Consider the following 11133-nt stretch of genomic DNA (forward strand, 5'->3'; position numbering starts at 1 on the left):
TTGGCTGTTTCTTTGGACTTTCCAGCTTCTGGTGGCCAAGTTAGAAATAATAGGAATATAACTTATATAATCAGACAGCTCATTTCATTAATGATTTAATGTGGGTTTTAAATCAGATGACCCTGCCCAGACACAAAATCCAGTATTTATGGAGTAAAAACTTCCCATCTGTGCTGAAACCAGGAAGAGCAGAAACTTTTCTAATTTAAAAAGACGAAAAAGGGATGTCAAGAGGCTTGGGTTCGCTGTGGGGTTTGAACAGAGATGTCCGGGTCAGTTCCTATCTCACTCAAACCAGTTTTGCCCAGTGCTAGGTGAAATGCAAATTGGCAAGAGCATGAGTCAACAGCCTCTGGGGCAGGAATTCACTGGAAAAAAAAAAAAAACGGTTACAGGGATGGACATTTGGTTCCTTGTACACAGACATAGCTTTACCTCTGAAAGGGGAAGAGAGGCACTAAAGCAGTTGTAGTTCCCCCCTTTTCCTCCACATTAGTAACATGCAACTACCCAATTTCCACCTCCAGGGTCAGCAACCCTATTTCTGCCATTTCCAGGGACTCTCACAACCATGGAAAGAGAAGACAAGTTCACACCATGAGCATAGGCTGAGAGGTGGCCACTGTGTGGCAAAGACAAATGCTGGCTTGGAGCTGCTCTGCTGGGTCATCACCACTTCATTAAGATGCTATAAATTAAACTGCAAAGAGCAAACGCTGCTCTTGGGTGAGGCCAGAGGACCTGGAAACCAAATGTCAGTGGCTGGCATCTTGGCTGGATGTCACAGTAGGAAAAACCTGGAGCCTCCAGAGCTAATAGTAGAGCCTTCCCTAACACAATCTAGGTAAGAAAGCTGGTGGGCGAGGTCAGATGGGTCTCTGTTACACCCACTCCCCTTCACGCACTGCCAAAATCAGAGCAATACTCCTGTTTCTTAAATATGATTCCCATCCCCTTTCCAACCAGCACAGTGTGGGGAAAAGCTTTGACTTCATGAAAAACTAGATGACTAATTAAGTGTCAAGGTCACTCCCAAGATTGGTTAATGAATAACAGTTGGGGTGGAAGTGCCAGCAATCACTACTTCATTTTGGTCAACCTGGTACATGTTGGGAAAGCAGACCTAGCAGGACATTTCTTCAGGCAGACGCAGGCTGTTTGGGTGCGGAGGGAAAATAAGGACTGAGAAGAGGCATAGGAGATCATTTCAAACTCCTGAAGTACGTTCTGAATTAAGCCCGATTTGGCTTGTCTGGGTTTTGGCGGCACACTTACTGGGCTGTAGTCACGGTAATAAAAAAAAAAACAGTGAAATGACTAATGCTCTGTACAGCTTTGGGAAAATAGGAAGCAGCTGTGGCTCTAGCCTTTCCAGGCTGAAAGGCCTAATTATTGGGAATACTTGGACTGGCATTAGATGAGGTAAACCAGGGCTTTTGAATTGCTTTCATTGTCTCCATTATAGTTGGGCATCTGGGCCCAAGTAGGTGCCATTTTTTGTTTGCACAGAGGACAGCAGTTAACCCTTGTTTTGCCTAGAGGAATGAAATTCAATGTTGAGTTACCTTGTGTGGGTCATCCACTACCGCTCAGGACCATTGTTTTGAACAGTGACTGTTCCTAGTGAGTGACTGTCCACAATACAGCACTCAACCAGTATAAACTGTCTTTTATTTTCCTGTTGCAAGAGGAGAAAAAGTGGTTTTCCGCTCACATGGAAATTATAGGTAGGGAGGTCCAGCAATGAGGCTTGTCTTCTCGCTCATGTTGTCACACACTCAGTCACATGACATCCTCCTTCAATTTTTTTGGCAGGAAGGCAAAGTTTGCATAGGTGAGAGCACCTGTGACATACATGTCCATATGCATATGTGTGTGATGGTGACAGCTCCTATCCTCTTGCGCAATCACAGGAAGGGTTGCAATCAGAGAAGCTGAATCGCATTACCTATGTTGGATGTGCTGGGACGTGGTGATAAGGCAGGGAATGGGAGATATGTTTTGGAGGGTGGCAAAAGAGGAAAAAGTGTAACTCGGCTCACCCTACTCCTCTAAGTCCTGTGAGGTCCAGGTTCAGAAGCTCAATGTGGCTGGTGTGCCAAGGAGAGGGCTCTGCACAGACGCACCCAGCTGACCACAGAGAACACTTTGGCCTTCTTGGAAAGAGCTGTTGCCTGGCAGCTAAAATTACGTAAAACAGGCCTTGAAATAAGATGCTATTTCTGATCATGGTGGGCAATTAAATATTGGAACAGCTTATTAGGGAAGCTGGCAGGCTTGTCTTTACTTAATGTCTTTGAAATGAGATGGCTAAATGGCCAGGATGTGCTCTCTGGGCTCGGCTCCTTGGGGTCTGTGGCCACAAGTCACTGTTCAGGTGCTGCACTTCAGCAAGTTCCCATCAGTTTGGCATTAAGGCAATAGAATGGATTGACCCACATGTTCAGCCACCTCCACCAGTCAGAAAAGATCCCCTATCCATGCTACCAAATCATCTGGGTGGATCGTGAAAGGGGTTGAAGGGCTTTTTTAGTCTTCTCTTAAGTAGAGATGGATCAAAACCTGGGATGGGGCATCGGACAGGATGAACTAAGATTGTGAAGAAGCTTCTTGCTCATCTTCTCAGGGTCAGTGGCTCCGGAGCTAAGAAGGGACTTCACTGTGTTCAGATGGGCAGGTTTTCCCTTTTTCCATGAATGGCTGCCAGGGATCACCAGACCATGTCTCGTCCAAGCAGCTACCTGCCATCACAGTCAACCGGAATTTTCTGTTCTTTGCTCATGGGGCAAGGGCTGGGATGCTGAGGACTGAGATGCTAAAGTCTGTTCAGGGTTAATGTGAGTGAAGATTTAAGAGCCTGGGATGAAGAGGAGAACCACTGAGATGATTTTATGCTAATGATGGCCTCTCAATCTGGTAGTGCTCTATACCGCAGGAGAGATTTGAATTCCCCATTCACTAAATTCAAAGGATGCATAAACCTGGATCCATCTAGCCAAGTAATTTCTCAGTTCTGCAAGAGCAATAACCAGTTTTCCCTGTCTGACAAAAGCTGACCAGTCTCCCCAGGACCCAGTTGATGTGTCTCTTGAAACCTGGAAATTTACCCCATCCCCAACCACCATCCCAGGCATTACCAAGAAGTAGCCCTTCAGTTTAGTGTGTCTTCTTATAATCTGTGCCTTCACCCCTATCCCTTTCTGGCATCTCTGACTTAGTAGCTTATACACAGTCTTTCCCAGAAACACACTGGTGCTGTGAGCCTTTACCTTTCAGCTCCTTGTGAGCCACATGCAGATGGGCTTTGCACTAATTCTCCAATCCTACCATTGATCCTTACTTAAAAACAAGGAGCACAAGAAAATACTAGGTTACTGGGAAATAACCACCTTCCCAGTTGCAACAGCCCTCAATCTGTATCTCATCTGTCTCTTCAAATTCCTCAGAGGACATCTGATTTAGAAGGGCAGGCAACTCATGATTTATCTCCTCTGACTTTGACTAGTCCCTGCAGCCACCTCATTTCCACCTGCCGTAAATTCTAGCTCAACACTTTGCTCCATCCAGAAAATCTTGCTCATCTCTCCACACCTCTCTTTATGACCTCCTTTGTCCTATTTATTTCACTGCTGGTAGCTTTCCAGCAGTCTGATCTCCAAGCAGATGGTCTTGGGAAACTGATTTGTAGGAGCAGATTTTTCCCAAACTGTTGCCATTTCTGAACCCTCCCTCTAAAATTTTAACAACTGACTATTTGTCCTGGGAACGGTAGAGCTGTATTGTCCCAGAAAACTTCTCAACAACGTAAGAACAATGTACTGACAATTAAATCAGAAAGCCTTAACACGAGCCACAACTCCCAAGTCATGCAGTCTGAGTTTCCACATTCATCATGCTGGATGCAGAGCCTAGTGCTCAGCAGTGACTGGTGCTGGAAAAGGGAGAGCAAACTGGCTGAACGTGGAGGCTGGCAGTCCTTGCCTTGGTGTCCTATAAAGAAGGTGAGAGCACACATGCAGCTCTTGACTAACTGTTTTCCTGGGAAGTCCTTCTTCCCCAGGCTGTCTTTGAAAGCAGCAGGCTCTCCCAGGCAGGTAGCATCTCTGAAGGGTGAGGGCAGCCCTATTAGACTCAAAAAGCTTTCAGAAGCAGCAGCAGAGTCTGAGCTGCAGTAACTTCCCCCTGAGATCAGTCTCAGTGACCAATAACACTTTCAGTGCAAACCCACCTCCCTCTGAAGATCTGTGAGAAAAAAAAACAGTGGCACAAGAAGCTGTTAAAAGTCTTCTGCATGCAAGCACCTTGCAGCAGCATTGCCCCTGGCATGGTGCCAGGTGCATTATTTTCAAATAATACAATGCAGCTTGGTGCACACCTACTTCAGAGGTATCCATTCCACCTCTGGCTTCTCTTTGTGAGGTTATTGAGTACAGAGCCACCCCAAGGGAATGGTGAGCATGTAGCTTGCCAATTCATTATGAACAAATCTCTCCTTTCTTTCAGCTCATTCTCCCCTGGTGAAAGGGAGAGATCACTGGCTCTGGACCAGCTCTGCACCCGAAGACAGGGCTTCGTGCCACAGTGAAGGCAGGAGTGCACACAGAAGGAAAACAAAGCTGAAGCCATTTTAATTCCTCTTCCTGGTTTCCAGAGAAGTGGTTCAGGTTAGAAATGATCTCACAAACTAACCTCTAATTACTCACCACCTCTAAGAAAAAAGTTACAATCCTCTCCCACATCAGCATTTTAACAGAGTATTATTTAATCTAATGACTGCAGGCAAGTAAAACTAGAGCTGAGACATCAGGGAGGAGAGCATGTGTGTTTGGTCACCTGTGCAAGAGCCTCCTGAGCCCTGGGGAGCATTGGCACTTCAAAAGCTTATGGGAAGGGAGAGACCCTCGAAGGAAGGCACTTTCCCAGCTGAAACTGAGGAAAGACCACTGCTTCCTATGCAGGGTTAAAAGAGCCTGTAGGAAGGATAGCAGAGAGTGTTAGAGGCTGGGATTCATGCACCCTCACTTGGATGTCTTAGTTTTAGGTGCTTAAGTCTGAGGAGGACTCTCCCTGGGTGGTTCCCCGCATCCTGACATTGGGTCTAGGGCAAATCTGGTGACTCTCGGTCAGGAGGGACTTACTGTCCCCTTGGCCTATGTGGTAACCCCCCAGGTGGAGAGCCCAGCTTGGCACGCTGCACATCACCTCTCTGAGTGTGGTTGCTCAGTACTTTCCACCGTACACCGAGACCCTGCTTGCCAGATCTGTCAGCATGAACTGAGCCAAATACCACAAACAAACTGCAGTTAAACCCAAGCACCAGTGCCCACCTGGCTCATCCTTCTCAAAAAACAAGTCTAAGAGTTATGATTTTTGCTACTGCATATGACAGTTTTATATTTATTGTATGAACATGAAAGTATATATGTGTATACATGTATGTGTACAAGATAAAGAGCAGGTTTTCCCTGGTGCACAGTTTAACTAGTGCAGTTGAATAAGCCCTTGCTATCAGGACCTTATTTGATGGTGGTAGAGCAGGGGTGCTGGTCTGGGTCCACTCAGACCAGCTAGACAACCAGGTCCCAGAGCATTGACTTCCCAGTGGAAAGCAGCAAGGTTAACAGTAACTATCAAAAGGAAGGGACTGTTCCAGTTTTGCTCCAGTTCAGGTCTGCAAGCGTCACATCAAACTTGGGAAGAGAAACCCAGAAATTCTGGAAAAAAACAGGTTTACATTTCAGATTGCAATTGAAATGACCTGGACCTAAGCGTGGTGCTCCATAGGTGACTGCATTTCCATCACTGGCCTGACAAGATGCAACCGATATATTCAAGGGGAAGGTTTGCTTCTCAAGCTCCAAGGGAAAGCTCACCCTTTGTGTATGTTGGATGACACACCTTTGCTGAAAGACACCTAACTTGTGTCAAAGCAAGCAGGTACCAACCAACCTAACCCAGGCTTCCACATTTAAGGATGGGGTGAGATACCTTATATGAGTTTTAAGGTCTTTGAAACAGAGCCAGACCTTCATGGGATCTTCTGTCAAGGGAACACCAGCGACACCCACCTTTTTGGTACCAGTCACCTCTACTGGCATTATCCTCTAGGCTTGCACGAAACCAGAGGGACATTCAGCACCACATACATACATGGTGTGTTTATCAGTTTCATCCAGCTCTTGCAACCCAGGGTGGACTGCGAGGTCACACTTGGTCCTCCTGTGGGTGCCACTTTGTTTCCACATGCGTCTCCTCACTTTAAGCAACTGGCCCTTGAGGAACACCACCCCACCCTCAAGACACCCATGGTTGTGTCTCCTTCCTGAGATGGCTTTTGGTGGTTGTTCTCTGTTGTGGTAGGAAAGGGGTCCAGGGAGACAATGGGGCAAATTGAGATAGGGTGGATTACTGGGAACGAGGGGCAGACGAACATGGGATGTAACTTTGCCCCTGTGGATGGATGGTGCTGGTGCTTCATGATTTTGTGAGCTAAACCCTGTGCTGCCCAGCCCTGGGGGCTCCTGCATGCCTGAGCATAGCTCTCCGCTGACACAGCACAGCAAAGAGCAAAGCCCTAGCGCATGGGACCATGCGTCTGGCATTTGCTTGGCATAAAAAGTGAAACCCAGCCCACGCAGGATCATAACACACAAATGCAAGAAAAGCATGTAGTCCCCTCTTGGCAGAAATGAAGGTCAGCTTTGAGAGAGTAGCACATCAACTGCATAAAGCCAAATGAATAAAACATCCCTGCAAATAATGAAAACAGCTTTAGAAAGAGTCATTCACCCGAGACTGCCTTTTGCACCCAGAGCTGCCAATGGGAGTTTTGTCCGAGCACAGAGAAGGGAACCAGGCACCTGAAAGACTGGGATGGGTGGGATTTGCTCAGACCCAGACAGCTATTTCATAGACAGCAACAAAATACAGTGATTCAGTCTCTAGCACCCTCCCAAAGGAAAGGTGGGTATCTTGATAGCCTCTATCACCTAAAAAAAAGAATATGCTTTCTAACCTTGCCTGTTTCTTACCTTATTCAGCTGTTTTGTAAGAGTTGTTCTAAACAAAGGGCCAGACAGAAACCTATTCTTTCATCCTAGGACATGGCAACAGAACATTTTTAGGAAGGAGAGGTCGGCTGCTCTGAATAGCTCATTCCACAGGAACTGCCCAGGACGGAGCTCAACCATGCAATTTAGCATCCCCTATGTCTCATGTCTTTGACGTGGATATAAGGTAATAACAAGTTCCACTGTTACTCTACCCAGCACTACCTCAGATAAGCATGAATAGGCTCAAAGACAGATAACAAATGGTAGGATTTCTGTTTCAAGCAGAGGTCCTTGGAAATCAAGGTAACTGAATCAAATACACATCATCCGATGTTGGAAATTAACATTACAGCTCACAGGACTTTTTGGACTGAAGGATGCCAAAGACTCAGTGACAATATTCACCTCTTACTGCATTCTTTTTACACCCAGAATGAGTGGAAATATAGTGGAAATGTATAATCATCCAGGATAAATCATAATTAGGCCCATTTCCAGGGTTGTATTATGTGGAGAGGGAGAGCATGAGAAAAGAAGTTTTAATGAGTCGTAGGCGCATGTATCCCTTTGTGACTGTACGATTTGTTTCTCTGAGGGGCCAACAGAAGCTGAAGAATATATGTGAATAAACAAAGAGCTGGAGCAGAGATATTTTGGGTGTGGTGTGTCCACACTGAAGTCCTTCCCTGTGCAGTTGGACATTTCATACATAGAAAGCCCAACCTGTTGATTTGTGTCAGTCCAGAGTGAATTTCAGAAGGCTGCCAAAGAGCCTATCCCCTGTGACAAAGGAGGGACCTTGAGGAGGGTGGTGGCGGCAGCACGTGTGTTCCCCAGGGGTGGGCAAAATGCAGCTGGGCCAGGTAGCACAAATGTATCACAAAGGCTTTCAGTGTGCCCCGAGCTCCCCTTCACTGCACAGGGCATTTCAGGGCTCTGCTTCCAAGTGGGTTACCAGGTATCTAGCTCTATTAAAATTGAGGGAAGGCTTTTGGTCCAGCAGGAGGTGCCCAGCACAGGGCAGAGCCCCAGCATCTTCCAAGCATGGGGCAGGTGTCTGAACCAGTCTCTTCCTCAGCTGGGGACAAGCAACCGCAACATGGGTGGTGCTGGAGGAGCAGGCTGCAGGACAGATCTGGTCTGAAGTCATGGAGTCCATGGTGCATCTCCTCTGTGTCACATGTCCCACACCTCCCTGGGGGGTCCAGAGCAGAAAAGGTGACAACCTCCAATGCTTAAAGTTCAGAAAAACTTGCACAGCTCCATGGAAAAGATCAGGAGACACTGTCAGCATCTTCAGCATCCCTGGCCATTCAAGATCAGGGGTCTACTGTCTCAACTCAATGAAGAGCCCCAGGATACAGGGGAAGGCAGGAGACCAGGGTGACACCAACAGTGGCCATGGCACGAAACCTTTGCTCCCAGCTGGAAGACCTTGGCAACTGTTGCAACAAAGTCCTGCCTAGGAAATAACATCACGAGGGCTACATGTCTGCTGGTGGGAAGCGAGCCCGAGGAGGAAAAGGGCAGCCTGTTCATACAGGGAGGAGGAGGAGGAGAGTGGGAGGGGAGGCTCACCTGAGTCTGCTAGGAGGAAGGCAAGGGAAGATGGTCAGGGCTTTCCTGATCTGCACTGCACTGGCTAGTGCCTGTCCTTGCATTTGCTTCCACCTGGCATCTCAGCCAGCGCTGCAGGGAATGGTAAAACACTGCCGAAAAGGAAGGCCGGTGCTCTGTGATTGTCTAATCTCTATTTTGCAGACTCTAATCTGCCCATTTAGCAGCCGTGTGTAAAGAGCACCTGGATGATTCACCGTCTAAGTGCTGCTCTGGTGGGGCCAGTTTGCTTCGGCTGTTCTAACATTTGCTTACATCTGTGCTAGGGTAGCCTTGAATAAGCGCGAACCTCCCACAGATGCTAATTCATATCGGTTCTCCTTTGTGTTAAATATTTATGTTCCTAATAGGCACGCCTAAGAAAAATACTGGCAAGTAAGCCTGCAGCTCAACTCCATTACAACTCAATTTTATCTCAGTGTAATTTGCATCTCAAATGAACAGGGCGAGAAAACACTCTGTACTTATAGAGCAAAACAGTCCAGCAGTTCAGCCATTAGCAGATCTATTGATCAGACTACAAGACCTATCGATGAGAACTTCCACGACTTTTTGTTGTTGCCTGGACTCATAACCCCGTCTCAAAGGCTGACAAGCTTTAAGCAAATCCCCATGACAGCAAATCATGAAACAAACCAGGCCAACTCAAAACGCCATTAACTGCTCGTTGCGTGAAATCAAAGCCAGTCTGTACAGAGAGCTAAACGAAAAGCATGTGTTCTCAAAGCTGATACATAGCCCGGACGGGTTCTCGGTGAGCTGAGATAGCTGCTTCTTCCAACCCCAAACGGTGCTAATCAGGATGGGCTCATTGTTTTCAGTAAAGCCACCCTGGCTTACACCAGGTGAGCAATTTAAAAAAAAAAAAAAATCTATTAGTTTATTTTGTTTGTTTCTTACTATCCCACAGAACAAAAGTTATTAAATAGTTCTGGCCTTTAGAAATAAAACTAAGAGGGGTGCAAGGAAGCTGCTTACCTTGCTGGAAAGCCTGTGGTGTCCTTGCAAGTCTCCCTTCTCCACCAAGCCCAGCGCCTTCTCTCCTCTTTGGTGAGCTAGTTTCAAGGCACTTTGTTTGCTGTTCTGCTACCTTGTCAGCTCCGGAACAGCAGTGTTCGGTAATTCAATCCTCTACTTAACCGCAGAGACACTCCTACTCAGAGATCACACCCATTCCCAGACTCACAGAGGGACAAAGAGGGAGCCGGTATGAGAGAGTTTCAACCAACTCTCTGCATCAAATATCCACCAGCTCTGCATTCACAGAGCAATAATGATTAAGTGCTGCTTTAATTAGAAACCTGTTTTGTCCAGATTTAAAAGGGCAAGGGAGGATTTGTTCCCCCCTTCTTTCTGTCTCTGCTGGACAAAGCAAGGTGCAGTGCTGCTCGGTGCCACATTAATGCTTGGGCCCAAGAGTCCCAGCTCCAGTCCCTGGCTCTGACTGTCCCGAATTTTGGCACAGTTGGTCCAAGGGAAGAGGGGCTTGGGGCAGACAGCCTGCTCTTTGTGAGGCCGAGCTGGGTCTCCCTGTACTTGCAGGCTGGAGCCCTGGGTGTATTGCAGCCTAGGGTGATGGGGAGCAGGGGTGAGGATTGCTGTCAAGATTACTGGCTGAAATGGGGACGTAACAGAGCATTGGAGTGTGAAACCGGGCTGCCCCCCCAGAAGAAAAGTAATGATAAACCAGAAAAGCCCAGCGAAGCTGGCACTGTTTGCTGTAGCCCCCTTCTGCAGCAGAAAGCTGTCTGTGGATACTCATTATAATATTGTAGCTTATCGTTAAGAAAAAACTATCTGTGAAAGGTGGCTGTAGTATGCAGCCACTCCCTCTGAAAGTTGCCTTGATGCCACTGGCTGTGGATAACGTGAAGACAAACCATCTTCTCTCATTCCCAGCTGCTCCTGCCTGGCATCTTCATGGTGCTGCTCGCTGCCAGTGGAGAGAACATCCCTTGCTGGAGAGGGGTGGAGGCACCACTTCTTACCTTGTTGTCAGCTGGCGTCTCTGAGGGACGCAGGACTGTGTCCGGCTGTGTTTTGAATATCTCCAAGGATGGAGAATACACAGTGTCTCTGGACTGGGAACCATCTAAGTCCTTCCCTTCCTACACATCAAGCTTCTCTTGTCATTTCCTTAATTTTTTAGATTAACCCCCACAAACTGAAAATAGATACGGATCAGCTCAGCAGTTAAACCAGGTGTCAGAATAGGTTTAAACCAAGAGTTTTCACAGATCTTGTTCACTGACCACTCTTAGACCTAAGGGACCTGTAATGTGAAGAGCACCCAGAATACCTGTGACATTAGCTACAGACTGGTGTATCACTAATCACAGATAGTTGCAAATCAGGGTGTGGGTTGAACCTGTTCATTCAGCCTGGGTGTGCCCATATCTGAGAGGAACACTTCAGAGATCTTAATTTCATTGTTGAAAATGCAAAACTGACTCTTAGCAAGCAA

The 11133-nt window shown here is 47.1% G+C and overlaps 1 protein-coding gene across 1 annotated transcript in view; it reads right to left on the bottom strand.

Annotated features, from left to right (window-relative positions):
- The window catches only part of VILL (villin like), a 37053-nt gene extending 27270 nt beyond the window's left edge, over positions 1–9783 (bottom strand). The window contains exon 1 of the mRNA XM_074869510.1: positions 9648–9783. The gene's annotated coding sequence lies outside the window, so the exon portion shown is untranslated. The remainder of the gene's footprint in view (positions 1–9647) is intronic.
- Positions 9784–11133: the final 1350 nt, after the last annotated feature.

Source organism: Strix uralensis, chromosome 1 (genome assembly GCF_047716275.1).
Source record: "Strix uralensis isolate ZFMK-TIS-50842 chromosome 1, bStrUra1, whole genome shotgun sequence".
NCBI lineage: Eukaryota > Metazoa > Chordata > Aves > Strigiformes > Strigidae > Strix > Strix uralensis.